Genomic DNA, 13,565 nt, shown 5'->3' with positions numbered 1-13,565 from the left:
CCCGTGCGCCGCAACTACTGAGCCTGCGTGTTGCGACTACTGAGCCCGCGTGCCTAGAGCCCGTGCTCCACAACAAGAGAAGCCACCACAATGAGAAGCCTGCGCACGGCAACAAAGAGTAGCCCCCGCTCGCCGCAACTAGAGAAAGCCCGCGCTCAGCAACGAAGACCCAACGCAGCCAAAAAAAAAAAAAAAAGATTTAAGATAAATTTTCTTGCCCACACTGTTAATTTTCTCTCACCTATTAATAGACAGATTTTGTGGAAAGTTTTGGGAAATACCTGATGGAGTATTAGCACAGAAGCTGGGCTTCAAAGGACATGAGAGAAGGAGATCCCAGGAAGCATGAGAGCAGAGATTGTAGACTGCATGTTTTAAGTGCTCTCTGCCTTGGCTTTATGACTTAACATACAGTAGAATAGTGCATGTTACCAGAAACCATAAACAATATTCTATCCTTCTATAAAGATTGTACTTAATAATTCTAAGTAAACAGGGTCTTTTGAGCTGCTTGAAAAGAAGGATAGCCCTCACGTGGAAAAGCCACAGGCCTCCTTGGAAGAAGTTAAGCTGGTGGTTAGAATAGCCAAGAATTGTCTGTATTGATGGCTGACCGTCGCCGTGAGTCATCCATAAACCTGCCAGTGGGTCGGGAACGGAAGCCTTCTGCTGCAACTCTCCAGCAGGCTTGGCCCCTGCTTCCTCCTTCGTCAAGTCAGACCTCATGTAGGCAGAAAAGTCATTATGAAAAAACGTATGGATGACGAAGCCATAAGTAAAGATACTACCTTAACCTGTCTCACCTACCGGCCTCGTTTGGTTGTCAAGCAAGAGTGCTTACTTAGCTCTGTGTTTATCATTAACAAACGTTTGGTATATTGGGTGCCATTATTATTATTGTTATTCTGGATATCCCACAGATACAGCAGTCATATTTTCCAAGTCCCAAATTAGGAACTTCTGGTATAAGATTTGTATAGTTTACTCAGGCAGAGAGCAAGATAGATTATTTCAATCCAAAGCTGTCTGGAAAATTCCAGGCCGTGTAGCCCTTCTTGTGGGCCCACCACTGACAGACACTCTAACTTAAATATGAAACTTACCCAAGTTCCCATATCTCTGGGGGAAGGTGAGGGTAATGGTTTATCCAGCTAACACAATCCGCGTTGCTGCATTCAATTCAGTTTGCAAACACACATGGACACCTAAATGCCAAATAACTGAGTTGAATGCTGTGAGGAACAGAGAAGTGAAAAGGAAGTGGCCGTGTCCCCCAGAAGCTCAGGGACCTGGGGGGATGGGAGTAGGGGACACAGGGAGCTGGGGGAGCTGATCCACTACTAGTCCCTGATCACGCCTGACCGTTGCCTCCAAGGCCTTCGATGGCAGTTTAAGGTATTTACACTTGATTAGAGCTCAGAAGGTCATGAGTAATATCCATCAGAACCGGAGGAGAAGACCACACAGCTGGAGCCTGGCTGAGGCCTCCAGCGCGGCCAAGAGAATGACCATGGTCCAAGCTGAGATTCTCACACTGCCCAGGGAGATCCACTTTCCCTGTGCTTACAGATCTTTCAGGAGCCTTTCTACATGGTCAAAATAAACCTATCCTTGAACAACTAATTAGTGCTAATGTGTCAGGAGAGGTTAATAGATTCGTGGTTCTACACGCCCCTCGGCAGGGTACTTGGGTTTGATGGTGGAATTTTGGTGCGGTGAGCAGTGAGGGAACAGTTTGAGCAGAGAGCATTTCCATTTCCTTCCTCTCGGGTGATGGAGGCCATCTCCTTTGCTTGCATGCACAGCTGCCTCCAAGGGGAAAATTCTCCTCCTCATGGCCATGTCCTATGCAGCCACTAACACAGTCGCATTCCTACACCCCTTCAGAAACCAGGCAGAGAGCGCTGCTGGGGCCCAGAGGCAGCCATGGGAGAACCTGCAGGTGGAACATCCCACAGAGCTGGTCTAGCCCGACTCACAACCCCAAGCTGAGAAACAGCATCCCTTCTTCAGAAGAAGAGACGAGAGCCTTCTTGACCTGCTTTCTTCCTGCAATCATGGCCAAGTTTAAAGTCAAAGACATTAGCACCTACTCAGGGGCCCTTTTGATACCAGCAGAGCTCACAGCATTGAAAAATGGAGAGTGCGGAGAATCTAGAACAACCCAGCAGAGCAGCAGTGGCTATGGGACGGGGTAGTGTGTTCAGACACGGATTGGGGGCATTTCTGGCTCAGCCCATCCTAGGCCTTTTATATTCACTAAGTGACCTTCTGACTTGAATTGTTTCCCAAACAGGCTCTGCTGTCAGAAAGAAAGAGTCATTCGTTTTTTCAACAAATATATTGATCCCCCACTATATAAGCCAGAATGAAAGAATACAGTAGGAAAGGTAGATGGTAGTAAAGAGGCCTCTCATGGTGTGTATGGCCACCAGGGGAAGCCCAGAGTATTATAGTGGCATGGAGGGGGCATCTCAATCAGAGGGTTGGGTCAGGGACAGCTGCTGACTGGAAGATGATTGGATATGAAGGACAAGTACAATTCGAGAGACGAAGTGAAGGAAGGCATCCCAGGATGAGGCATCCACATGGATGCACCAGGAGGAGGCATGAAATGTCCTGGCCCCTCCCTTACTTCTCTGGAACAGTCCCTCAGGGCTGAGAGGCTGCCATCCCGGGCTACAGTCCTCAGTAAGGCCACCAAGTAAAGTAGAATTCTCAACACAATGCTGGAAATCAACTACAATTTAAAAAAAACAACACATAATTCTCAACTTTTATGTTGTGCGTTTTTTTTTCAGTCAACATACCTTAAATTATGACACTGAATTCTTGTGGGTATGGTCTGCCAAGCAGGTCATCCTGGGACCACATCACCCACCCTAGTCTTGTTTCTAAGTCTCAAAGTTGCAGCCCAGAGGATGTAGGAAACCAATCCTTGGAATCCTGATGTGTGGCCAAGACTTGCCTTTTACCCCATCTGGAGTAAAGGGGTGCAGGCCATCTGTGTAGCTGCAGGGGACGGAGTGGCAGGTGCTAGAGCTAGAAAGGAGAGCTGGGGACCAATTTCAAAAGGGCTCCTAGGCCATGCCAGCAAGTTGCCACATGTCTTATAAGCAAAGGATTGTCTATGTTATCAACGTGTTCCATTTTCAACCCGATGCAGGAAGGACATATTGAAGCCTGAATACACATTGTTGAAAGTGGTGACTTGCCAACTACTCTTCTGCAACCCCTACAGGGCATAGGGAGGCAGCGGGGGACATACTAGTACTAAAACCCCGCAGAAATGATAGATGGTTGTACTTTACCTCATCAGCTTTCATCTAAATTAATGGAAAATGGTTTCTTGTTCCCTTTACTCTTAAATTTTACTGTAGGCTCCCTTATGTACCTGAGGTTGGAATCCCAGGTGGGGAGGTGATATATCTCAGGCCTTGTTCAGGGGTGGAACTCGCTTCTCAAGTCTCAACTCCAAGATAAATATGTCGTTCCTGCCAAGCACTTAGCTTCCAGAAACACGGCCATGATGAAAATGCTTTGTGCAATGCAGCGCCAGAGGCGCAATCAAACTTCAAAAGGGTATCGACTGCATCGTGTTCAGGAAAAGTGTAGAAAAAGAAAAGCCCCTTGAAAAGAAAAACTAAAACATCCCACCACCTAAATTCATCTTGGGAAGAAGGAAAAGAAACTGAGCTGATCTCTTGGGGCACCACATTTGCTCCAAGAGGCCCTCTGTTCACACTGTGTTGGAGTGTGTCCAGCCGTGTCCAAATCTACTCTTTGTAAACAGACAACTTCCAGGATTCTGGTTACCATCATGCCTCCTGAGCAAAGAGGTAATGCAACATTTATATAATTATCGCAAACTATATAATTATCACATGCCAATATATTTCATGTTTTTTAGATCATTTTTTGGGGGGGGGGGGGAAAGGGCAAGGGCCCTAGAGACAGATGGCTCGTTTCAAATTCTAGTGGAGTCTTTCTGACCTCCCTAAGCCTCAGTTTCCTCAGCTATATAATAGAGGCAATAAGTAGCACCTACCTTAAAAAAACTGTGGCAAGGGTTAAATGAGTCATTGCACAGGAAAATTCAGGACTCAGATTGGCACATACTAAATAGCCAATAAATATTAACACTTATTATGGTTAGATCATTCCCACCAGGAGTCAGAGTCTGAGGTTTTGTCTGGGACACATCAGTTCGTTTTGCAAAGACAGACTTTGCCCTGTAGCTAAAAGTTCTGCCTCTCCTCTCAGCTAACACCTTTAAATGCATGTTTTTAAGGGCCTAGGCAAGAGGGTGAGCATGAGTCAGCTACCAAACATCAAATTAAAGTCAGTGGCATTTTGTCCATATATAAAAAGCAACACTTGTACTATGAAATGATATGGATTTTTTAAGGAAGAATCATGCCAGGAGTCTCCATTCCAAACCTACTTAAAGATATGTCAAGCAGAGAAGCAACCTACATCACCATTCAAAATCCCAAAAGTCACACTTTGCCAAAACTTCAAATTACTAAGGATGAGATTGGCACTATACTTCTAAAGACAGAAATCCTAAAGACAATGAACAACAACAACAAGAAAAAGACACCTTACAAAGGAAAACCCAGCTCCTTTCATACCTGTCTGTAGCTGTCTGGGCTTGCTTAACATTGAAGTACTGTTTTTTAAAAAAAAAAAAAAAAAAAAAAGCCAAATCAGGTTTCATGAACTAATCTGTGTGGTTTATAAAAAGGTAATCATTTGGTTTGTCAAAGAGTTGACAGCCTGACTTCCGATTTTAAATTTTGCCACCCTGAATTATTATCATCTTTAAAACGTTAGGAAAAGTAGAAGCAAAGCCTTGCCCTTTTTTTCTGGCCTCTCTTGTTTGCTTGCAGTGAGACTCGATTTAATACCTTCAGAATTTGCTCTTGCCTTGAAGCAATAGACAAGTATGTGCTGCTCTGTTCTAAATATGGGAACAGCGAGTACAAATAGAAGATTGAAGATTTGCTTTGAAGCTGGATGTTGCCAATGCAGAGCCTCTCCCAAATGCTGGGAGCAGGCAGCAGGGCCCTGCAGAGGGAGAGCTCCCTGCTTTTAACCATAACAGATTAATTCTGGGCAGTGTTTGGTTAGACCGAAGGTCAGGAATCTGATTTTGACCTCAGTGCTCACAGGAATCCCATGGGAATCCTGAGAGTGGCTGAATGAGTACTGTAATATTACTAATAATTAATAATGATAATGTCCCAAGTTTCTTGTTTTAGTGCTTTTCATCTCCCAAAGGTTTCAAATCACTTCACAGACCCCTCGTTTCACCCCCTGTTGACCTGTAACCGAGTCAGGCACAGAATATTGCCCTGTTGTCAAGAATACAGCCACACTAAGCCTGTTTAAGCAGGAACTGAAGAAAGATAACCACTGAAAATTAAAGTGTAAATTTTAGGTAGGCAGGTTATAATTATCCACTTGAAATCAAGCCAAGAAATGAAATTTAATACCCTTCTTTTGTGAAAAGCACCCCGGCAGCTTTTCCTGACCATAAACAGAACTCAGATCTTCATCTCCTGTAACTCACTGTTTCTCAGCCTTGGCACTGTTGACATTTGAGACTGGATCATTTTCTGTTGTGGGGTGGAGTGGCGTCTCGTGCGCTGTAGGGCGTTTAGCAGCAACCCTGGCCTCTACCCACTAAATGCCAGTAACACACACACATACACACACACACAGAGTTGTGACAATTGAAAATGTCTCCAGACATTGCCAGATGTCTCCTGGGGGGCAAAATTGCCCTCAATTGGGAACCACACTGCTCTAACTCAATACATTAGCAAGGGAGGTTAGAAGCTCCTGAATTCCCAGAACCTTTCATTCCTCCAGATTGCTTAAAGGATTCCTTGTGAAAGAGGGACACTTACCTGCTTTTAGGATTCAGAGAAACTTCAATTATGAAATAGGACTTCGATTATGAAACAGAGACCTAAAATTAAGTAACCCCCTGCCAAAAAAAATTAAAGAAAATACACGACCCTAGACTATCAAATGCACCCTCCCCCGGGTTACAGGGGATCTCTTCCTGGCATGTAATCTCCCCCAAAGGACTGTTGTAGGTTATAACAGGATAGCACTGCAACATCCAGACATCCACTGTTCCCACCCAGCTCTCAAACCTCCTCGGGTCGGAGTTCCTCTCTCTTCTGGAATCTACAGTCTCTGTCAAACTGCAGAACTGAGGCCTGCATCTAATTGCCTGCAGACACTGTGATAATCCCAGCCCCCTCTCTGACCACACCCATGCCCTGCAGCTTCTCATCCTCCCCCATGGCACCCAAAAAACCTCCTGGGACCTCAGCTCCAGGAGCGCTCCCTCACTGCCTGGTCCACATGCCCTCCACACCCCAGAAGACAGTGGGGATCTCAAACTTACTCATCATAGTTTGTATCATGAACCCCTTCCCTGCTCACATCTACAAAAATACATTTTGTACTTTTTAAACTTTTTATTTTGAACTAATTTTAGACTCACAGAACAGTTGCAAAAATGGTACAGAGATTTCCTTATATCCCTTTTTATGATCTGAATGCGGTGTCCCCCCGACCCCCCAAATTCGTATGTTGAAACCCTATTGCCCAATGTGATGGTATTAGGAGGTGAGGTTTGGGGAGATGCTTAGGTCATGAGGCTGGGACCCTCATGCATGAAACTAGTACCTTATAAAAGAGGCTCGAGAGCTCCCTATCGCCCCTAAGACACAGCAAGAAGGCAGCATTTATGAACCAGGAAGCGGGTTGTCACCACAGACTGTCGGCACCATGATTTTGCATTTCCAACCTCCAAAATGGTAAGAAAGAAATGTCTGTTGTTTATAAGCCACCCCGTCTGTGGCATTTTGTTATAGCAGCCAGTACAGACTAAGAGCTCCTCATCCAGCTTCCCCGAGTGTTAACATCTTACAGACCCATACTGCAATTGTCAAAACCGTCGCTCGCAAAGCCTACTGGGGTCCCTGGGGAAAACAAGATGGCATCTAGGTGATAAAGTCTAAACTCTTCTTTTGCGCTTAGTGTAGTTTCACTTGCCTGTAGGGGGCCACGTGCAGAGGCGTCGCACCTAACGAGTCGCATTAGGGTTCCCAGCGCAGGACTGCCCCATCAGACACTTCAGCTGCAGGCCGTGTGCAAAAGCAACCCACAAGACACCGCGATTCAAGATGGCGGAATCGGGCCGAGCGCAGAGAGGCTGCACCCAGCACTGGATCCGGAGCTGGAGCAGCACAGCTGCGCATGCGCCTGTCCTGCAATAACCCCGCCCCCTCCCTGCTGCCGGAGACCTTATAAAGCAGCCCCGCCCACGGCCTGTCCCGGGAGCACATCCTCTAGAGCCTGAGCTCCCACCTCCACGTTCCTCGATCACAGAATAAAATTTTCCACAGCATCTGAACTGAACGGGGTCTTGTTTTATTGGCTCAAACAACACCAGCCAGGAGAACTCTTGTTGGGGACCGATGTGAGAGAGCCAATAACAAAACCCGGAAGTTAACATCAGTGCAATACTGTTATCCAAACTAAAGGCCCCAGTTTTCAACTAATGTCCCTTTTCTGTTCTGGGATCCTATCCAGGATCCCGAACTGCATTTAGTTATTTCTCCTCAGTCCCCTGAATCTGTGACAGCGCCTCAGCCTTCTCTTGACTTTTATGATCTTAACGCTTTTGCAGAATATTGATCAGTTTTTTTGTCAAGTCTCTCAATTTTGGTTTCTCTGATGTTTTTTCAAGTTGCCCTAACGTTATACATTTTTGGCAAGAATGACACAGAAATGATGTAACCCCCCCAAAAAAAAACATATCAAACAGAAGTTTCACGAAACCCTATCTTTGCTATGTAAGATACACGCTGACATTTTCTATTACTGTTTGAAATGCTGGTTTCACAACCTTATTGCTTCACAGCCGTCTAATGGGTCAGAAAACACTGCCCTAGGCCAGCTCGTGTCTGAGACCTTCTCCTCCTCCCACTGGTTCTTTCTTGAATCTCTTTCCTTTCTCTGCCTCAGTGGCACCGCACTGACTGGGTTTTCCTTCTTCCTCACTGACCAGCTCTTCCCCGTAAGTTTTGTCCCACCCCCATCCCCGTGTCCTAGATGGTGGCGATGGGTGTACAACATCGTGAATGTTCTATCTGAACATATGTCACTAGGCTTATTTCCTCTGTGAGCTGACCCACTCCTTCCGTTGCGGCTCCACACAGGTTTGCCCACCCCGGCTCTCCCACCTGTGTTCCAGGCTCTGCCTTCCCGCTGCCTCCAGGAATTTCCATGTGGGTGTCCTGCCCTCACATCAACGGGACCAAAATAACATTTACTCAGCACTCTCTCCCTCACAAACTGGATATCCTTCCCTCCAGCCTATGCCTGTCAGCGTTACACCCTTATTCCTACTTACTTATTGGCAAGAAGCCCGGCTTTCACTGTCTGGCACCGGGACTGCCACCCAGCCGGCTCCTTTATTCTCCATTTCCTAATCCAGGGGTTCTCAAACTTTAGAGAACACCACAATCACCTAGAGGGCTTGTTAAAAACTGATTGCTGGGGCTCACCCCCAGAGACTGTAATTCAGTGTCCAGGGTGGGACCCCCAAATCTGCATTTCTAACGAGTTCCCAGGAGAGGGTGATGCCGCTTTGAGAACCACCGCTCAAACCATCCCAAGTAGGAATTCCAGACTCATTTTGCACTTCCGGGACTGCAGGGAACCCGCGGCGGCGCGCACTATTCCACCTGCCCTGCCCAGCCAGGAGCAGCTCACCCTAAGCCACTGTTTTCCCGACATGGAAGGCCTAATCCATCCCCTTGCCTTGCAAGGACTCAAATCTCCCTCATTCTGAGGGGATTCGCTCCAGACCAGCAGCCCCAAGATTTTTTTTCTTCTCCAGCCTTCGTGGAGTTGTTTCTCTTAGGACTCGGTGGCAAGGAAAGTGGCGATTACCATCGCAAGGTAATCGCTGCCTCTCCAACTAGGTCCCAAGCTCATAGTAAGTCGTTCTTCCTCTGTGCTCACTGCAGTTTGTTTGCTTCTCTCATTGCGATTTCTAGTACATCCCGTTTTCACCTTGCACACCCTCCCATACACGCGCGGGCACACGCACGCACACACACACAGAGGTACAGGCACTGGTTTAGGGCTCTGCCTGAAGCAGAGCGTGGGCAACTGCTTGCCCGAGAGCCGTCTGGCTAGCCTCCGTGAACTTGAAAGAAACCGAGTGAGGCCTTGCTCTGCCTTTCAAGGACCGCTGCTTGCGGACGGCGGCTCTCGGGTTCTCTCCGCCCGGGAGCTCTGGGAACAGTCGGTGCGAGGGGCCTGGGTGGTGGGAGACGTCGAGAGGAACCGAGGCAGGGGGACATTTGGGCTGCCCTACACGGGAACACATGTCTTTTAAAATCTTTCGGAGGGCGTCCAAAGAAGAGATCACGTTGAGCCCTTGGAGGTGGAATCAAGACCTGGCTCGCCAAGGACACGAACGCCCCGTGCCGCGCGGACCCTCCCCGGCTCGCCGGCTCGCTGGCTCCCGGGGCGCAGCCTGCGCGGCGGAGGGCGGAGCCGCAGCGCCGCGTCCCGCCGGCAGGGGTCTCCGTCCTGGCTCCGGAGCCTACTAGGAACTCACCAAATGGAGGCGTGGGGGAGGGAGCGCGGCGGGGCGGAGAGCCGCGCCTCCCACTGCCGCCGCCGCAGCTCTTCAGTCCTCACCTTTGAGACACTTGGTGGCCGCGCAGATCCGGCAGGAGTCGGAGCAGTGACCTTGTCACGTGGGGGAGGAAATGCCTTCCTCGCCTCCCAACCTGCCGGCTCTGGTTCTGGGGCTTTTCTGGAGTGATGAGCGAGGCCGGGAACGCCCGCTCGCCTCGGCAACCCAAGGCCGGCGGTCCGTGCAGGACCGTGACCCTGGGAAGTCTCGTCCCAGGTTTCTCCTCACCTTCCCAGAGAGCGGTAGGGAAAGGGCTGCTACCCCAACATCTTTGCCCTTCAGGGCGATTCCGTTTCCTAACGTGCCTCTTTTGAAAGAGGTCCATTTAGTCGGTAATAACAGCAGCCGAGTAGGCACGAGTCGGGCCAGTAGCGATCACTTTATTGTTTTAACAAGTGCTCGTGGGTCATCTCCGGGTGCCAGGCACTGTACCCCGAGATTCAATGGTGAGCAAGGACTCAGACCCTGTCCTCACTACCCGCACCGCCAAAGAACTGAGTTTTCAGGTGACCAGATGGGCTTCTGGTGCCCATTACCTGAACATCCAAGACCACATAGAGGAAGAAAACCCTCCCTCAAACCCAAGCGCGCAGTCTGTGCCACCGTGCGAAGCGGGTTAGTGCAGGCTTGCGTTAACTTTTTGGACCTTTTCACTTCATTTAACAGTAACGTGCAAAAAACCTTCACTGACGGCTGCCTTCGGGGCTGGGCCGTGCTAGGTGCTGGGGATGCAATGGTGAACAAGATGTGTCCGTGTCCTGGGGAGCTCGCAGCCCAGTGCAGGCAGTAGGCGGGTAAAGCATAAACAAGAAATTGCAGTGTGGCTGGGACCCTGGTCCGCTAGTTGTCTGGATTCCACTGATCTATTCTATAGGGCACAAGAGGGACCAGGAGAGAGAGGTCCCGCCCACACTGCTGGGTCAGACCCAAAGCCCAGCCCCAATGATGTAGAGTCCCTTAGGAAAGCCACCATCTGGTGCCGAGGCCCAGGGAAACATCAGTTGTCCTATATCCCAGGACCAAGTAACAGGAGCATCCTAATTTCTGACCCTGGGGTTGCTCTGGCTTCACTGATCTCATTTCCCTTCAAATTCATTTCCTGGGAAGTTCCTCAGGAACTAGTATTCAACAACCAAATACTCTGCTTCCCATCTCATGAAACCATGCTCTAGAATCTGGCTGATGCTGGGAGAGAAAGAACGTTCACTCTTTATTTATTTATATTTTAAAATTTGTTTGTTTGTTTGTTTTTTGGCTGCACCCCGCGGCTTGTGGGATCCTAGTTCCCAGACCAGGGACTGAACCCGGGCCCTCGGCACTGAGAGCACACAGAGCCCTAACCACTGGATCGCCAAGGAATTCCCAAGGTTCACTCTTTATATAGCTTTCATATAGCTCAGTTTCTGCTGCTGTTGTTTTAATGTGCTGAAATTATGTTTGGGCTTTCTTGTTCACTTTTTGAAATAAGTTTTAAAAATTCAGACTTCCAGGAAAGACTTTCTTTTCTACATATTAGGTTAACAGAACACTAGCTGTGTGGTTCCAACCTCCGACGTTTCTAGGCAGCAAAAATCTCATCGCGTAGCCAGAGAAACAGTCACAAATTCCCATGACACACTTTCAGGCCGTATCTCTCTGCTCTGGGCCTGCTTCAGGACTGTGGGAGTAAGGCAGTGCTGCAGAGATTAGCTAGGAGGCACTTGGAATCCCTCCACACTGATATTTTGTGCTTTTTCCCCGAGTGAGAAGCACAGAGTCCTCTACAAGCACTGTTATGTTTTTTTGTTTATTTTAATTTATAAAAATACACAGACCTCTGTGTTCTGTGTTCTCTGAGCTCTGTGTTAATACACAGCATTTAGTGCTATAAAAAAGAAAACTGCCTTGTTGAAAAAGCAAAGCAGAGTCTTGTTTACTCTTGTCTGTCTGTCCACACCAGGATAATTCCTGCCTGACTACCTAAAGTGCCCAAGCAGTTACAAAGGGATAATTCACTTCCTTTCTCAGCTGTTGAGTGCTAAAATCATTCTCTTTGGGAGAGATGCCATGTCTTATCTAGAAAGATACTCAGAAAGCAAAGTTTATGATTATTTATAAGGGTGGTAAGCACATCGGACATGTGAATAAGAAAAATTAGGTACATTCTGATGATTCTTAGGATGCCCTCAGAGAATGACACACATTTCCCATGAAATCAAAGTATTTCTCCTCTAAATCTCACATATTCTCTTCTGTGTTTCTGAAAATGGGCATCGTTTCTACAAATTGAATCCCATTATCACATGCAAAACACTAAAAATGTGTTCACATAGAAAAACTATTTCAGTAGACTAAATTCAAAATTGTTTTAACGAGAAAGAGGTGGGCTGACCTGCGACAATCTCACAAAATTTGGGAATGGAAAAAAAGTCTTCAGTATTAGCGAATTCAACTTCCAAACAATATCCCTGGCAAGTAGCCTCCTCACACCTGAGGACACACACCTAGTGGCAGGGATGCTCCCAGAGGCTCACCCTTTCCAACTCTTGGAAACAGTTCTTTACCCGGAGCCTGAGATTCCTGAAGCTCCCATCCTCAGCGCCCACTTGCAGCTCTAGCCTGGCCACATGGGAAAAGCCTCGTCCACGAAGTAGCTCCTTCAGTGTCTGATAGCTCTCAGAGGTTTTACTCTTGTAGGTTTGCAATAGGGCCTCGTTGTACTCATTGAGTCTGTTAAAAATTGCTCATTGAGGTGTCTGGGGGGTGGGGGGGGGATGGAAGAGGGAGCTGGACAAGGCCCCAGCCCTCCTGGTTCTCATCTTCTATTGAGGAAGACAGAAAATAAACAGTTAAACAAGTAAATGTATAATATTACGTCAGGTAATGATAAAAACACTGAAGGAAAAGCAAGTTCAGAGACTGGGAAAGGGGAGTGCTTCTCCCCTAGGTTGGGAGGCAAGGGAGCCCTTATGAGGAGATGACATTTGAGCAAAGACCTGAGTGAATTGAGGGGATGAGCCATGTGAATGGGGGGAGGGGAGGGAGTGAAGGCCCTGAAATGATATATGTGTGATGTTTGAGGAATATCAAGGAGGTCAGCAAGACAGTAAGGGGAAGTGAGACAATAAGTAGGAAGTGAGGTTTGAGAGGCAGCCAGGAGTCCTGTGGCCTCGACAGGGCCTCACTCTGCAGGGTTGAGAGCAGGGATGTGATGTGATCTCAAGACCCTTCCCATCTTAGTTGCTGCCTTCTCTATTTTTCTGGCTGGCCAAAGTCTCTGTAAGAGGTGGTAACCCAGACTTGCCTCCAATATTCCAGGTGAGGCCTAACTTGCAGAGTACAGCAGGACCATCCCCTCCTTTATTCTGGACATAATATTCCTATTAATACAATCTGAGACCTCTGAGATGGCGTTTTAGGAAGCAATTTATTGAGTTTGCTGTTTTCTTTTGCACATTATACTTTTTTTTTCTCTTTCTTTCTTTCTTTTTCTTTCTCTTTCTTTCTTTCTTCCTTCCCTTTCTTTCTTTTCTTCCTTCCTTCCTTTCTTCCTTCCTGCCTTCCTTCCTTCCTTCCTTTCTTCCTTTCTCTCTTTCTTCCTTTCTTCACATTATACTCTTAAACCACATGCCCCACCTGAGTTTCTTCCCCACCCTCACCCTCGTCCCCCCCTGGCCTAATACCTACTGATACCATGGAGCTTAAGGAAACATCCTAGAGCCGAGTGGGAGCCTACTCAGAACAGGGTCTTTACAGACACATTTTTGTATTTGCCTCATCCTGGTTCCATTTAACATGTCAGGTTCCAAACATCCTAGACTTGTCTGGATGGCTTTTGGGAGGCCAG

At 47.6% G+C, this 13,565-nt stretch overlaps 1 protein-coding gene across 1 annotated transcript in view; it reads right to left on the bottom strand.

Annotated features, from left to right (window-relative positions):
- KATNAL1 (katanin catalytic subunit A1 like 1) overlaps positions 1 to 9,787 on the bottom strand; it is a 170,482-nt gene extending 160,695 nt beyond the window's left edge. The window contains exon 1 of the mRNA XM_061170675.1: positions 9,742 to 9,787. The gene's annotated coding sequence lies outside the window, so the exon portion shown is untranslated. The remainder of the gene's footprint in view (positions 1 to 9,741) is intronic.
- Positions 9,788 to 13,565: the final 3,778 nt, after the last annotated feature.

This window comes from Eubalaena glacialis, chromosome 16, assembly GCF_028564815.1.
Source record: "Eubalaena glacialis isolate mEubGla1 chromosome 16, mEubGla1.1.hap2.+ XY, whole genome shotgun sequence".
Taxonomy (NCBI): domain Eukaryota; kingdom Metazoa; phylum Chordata; class Mammalia; order Artiodactyla; family Balaenidae; genus Eubalaena; species Eubalaena glacialis.
Note: the sequence above shows the minus strand (reverse complement) of the source record. Positions and strands in the feature narration are given on the sequence as shown.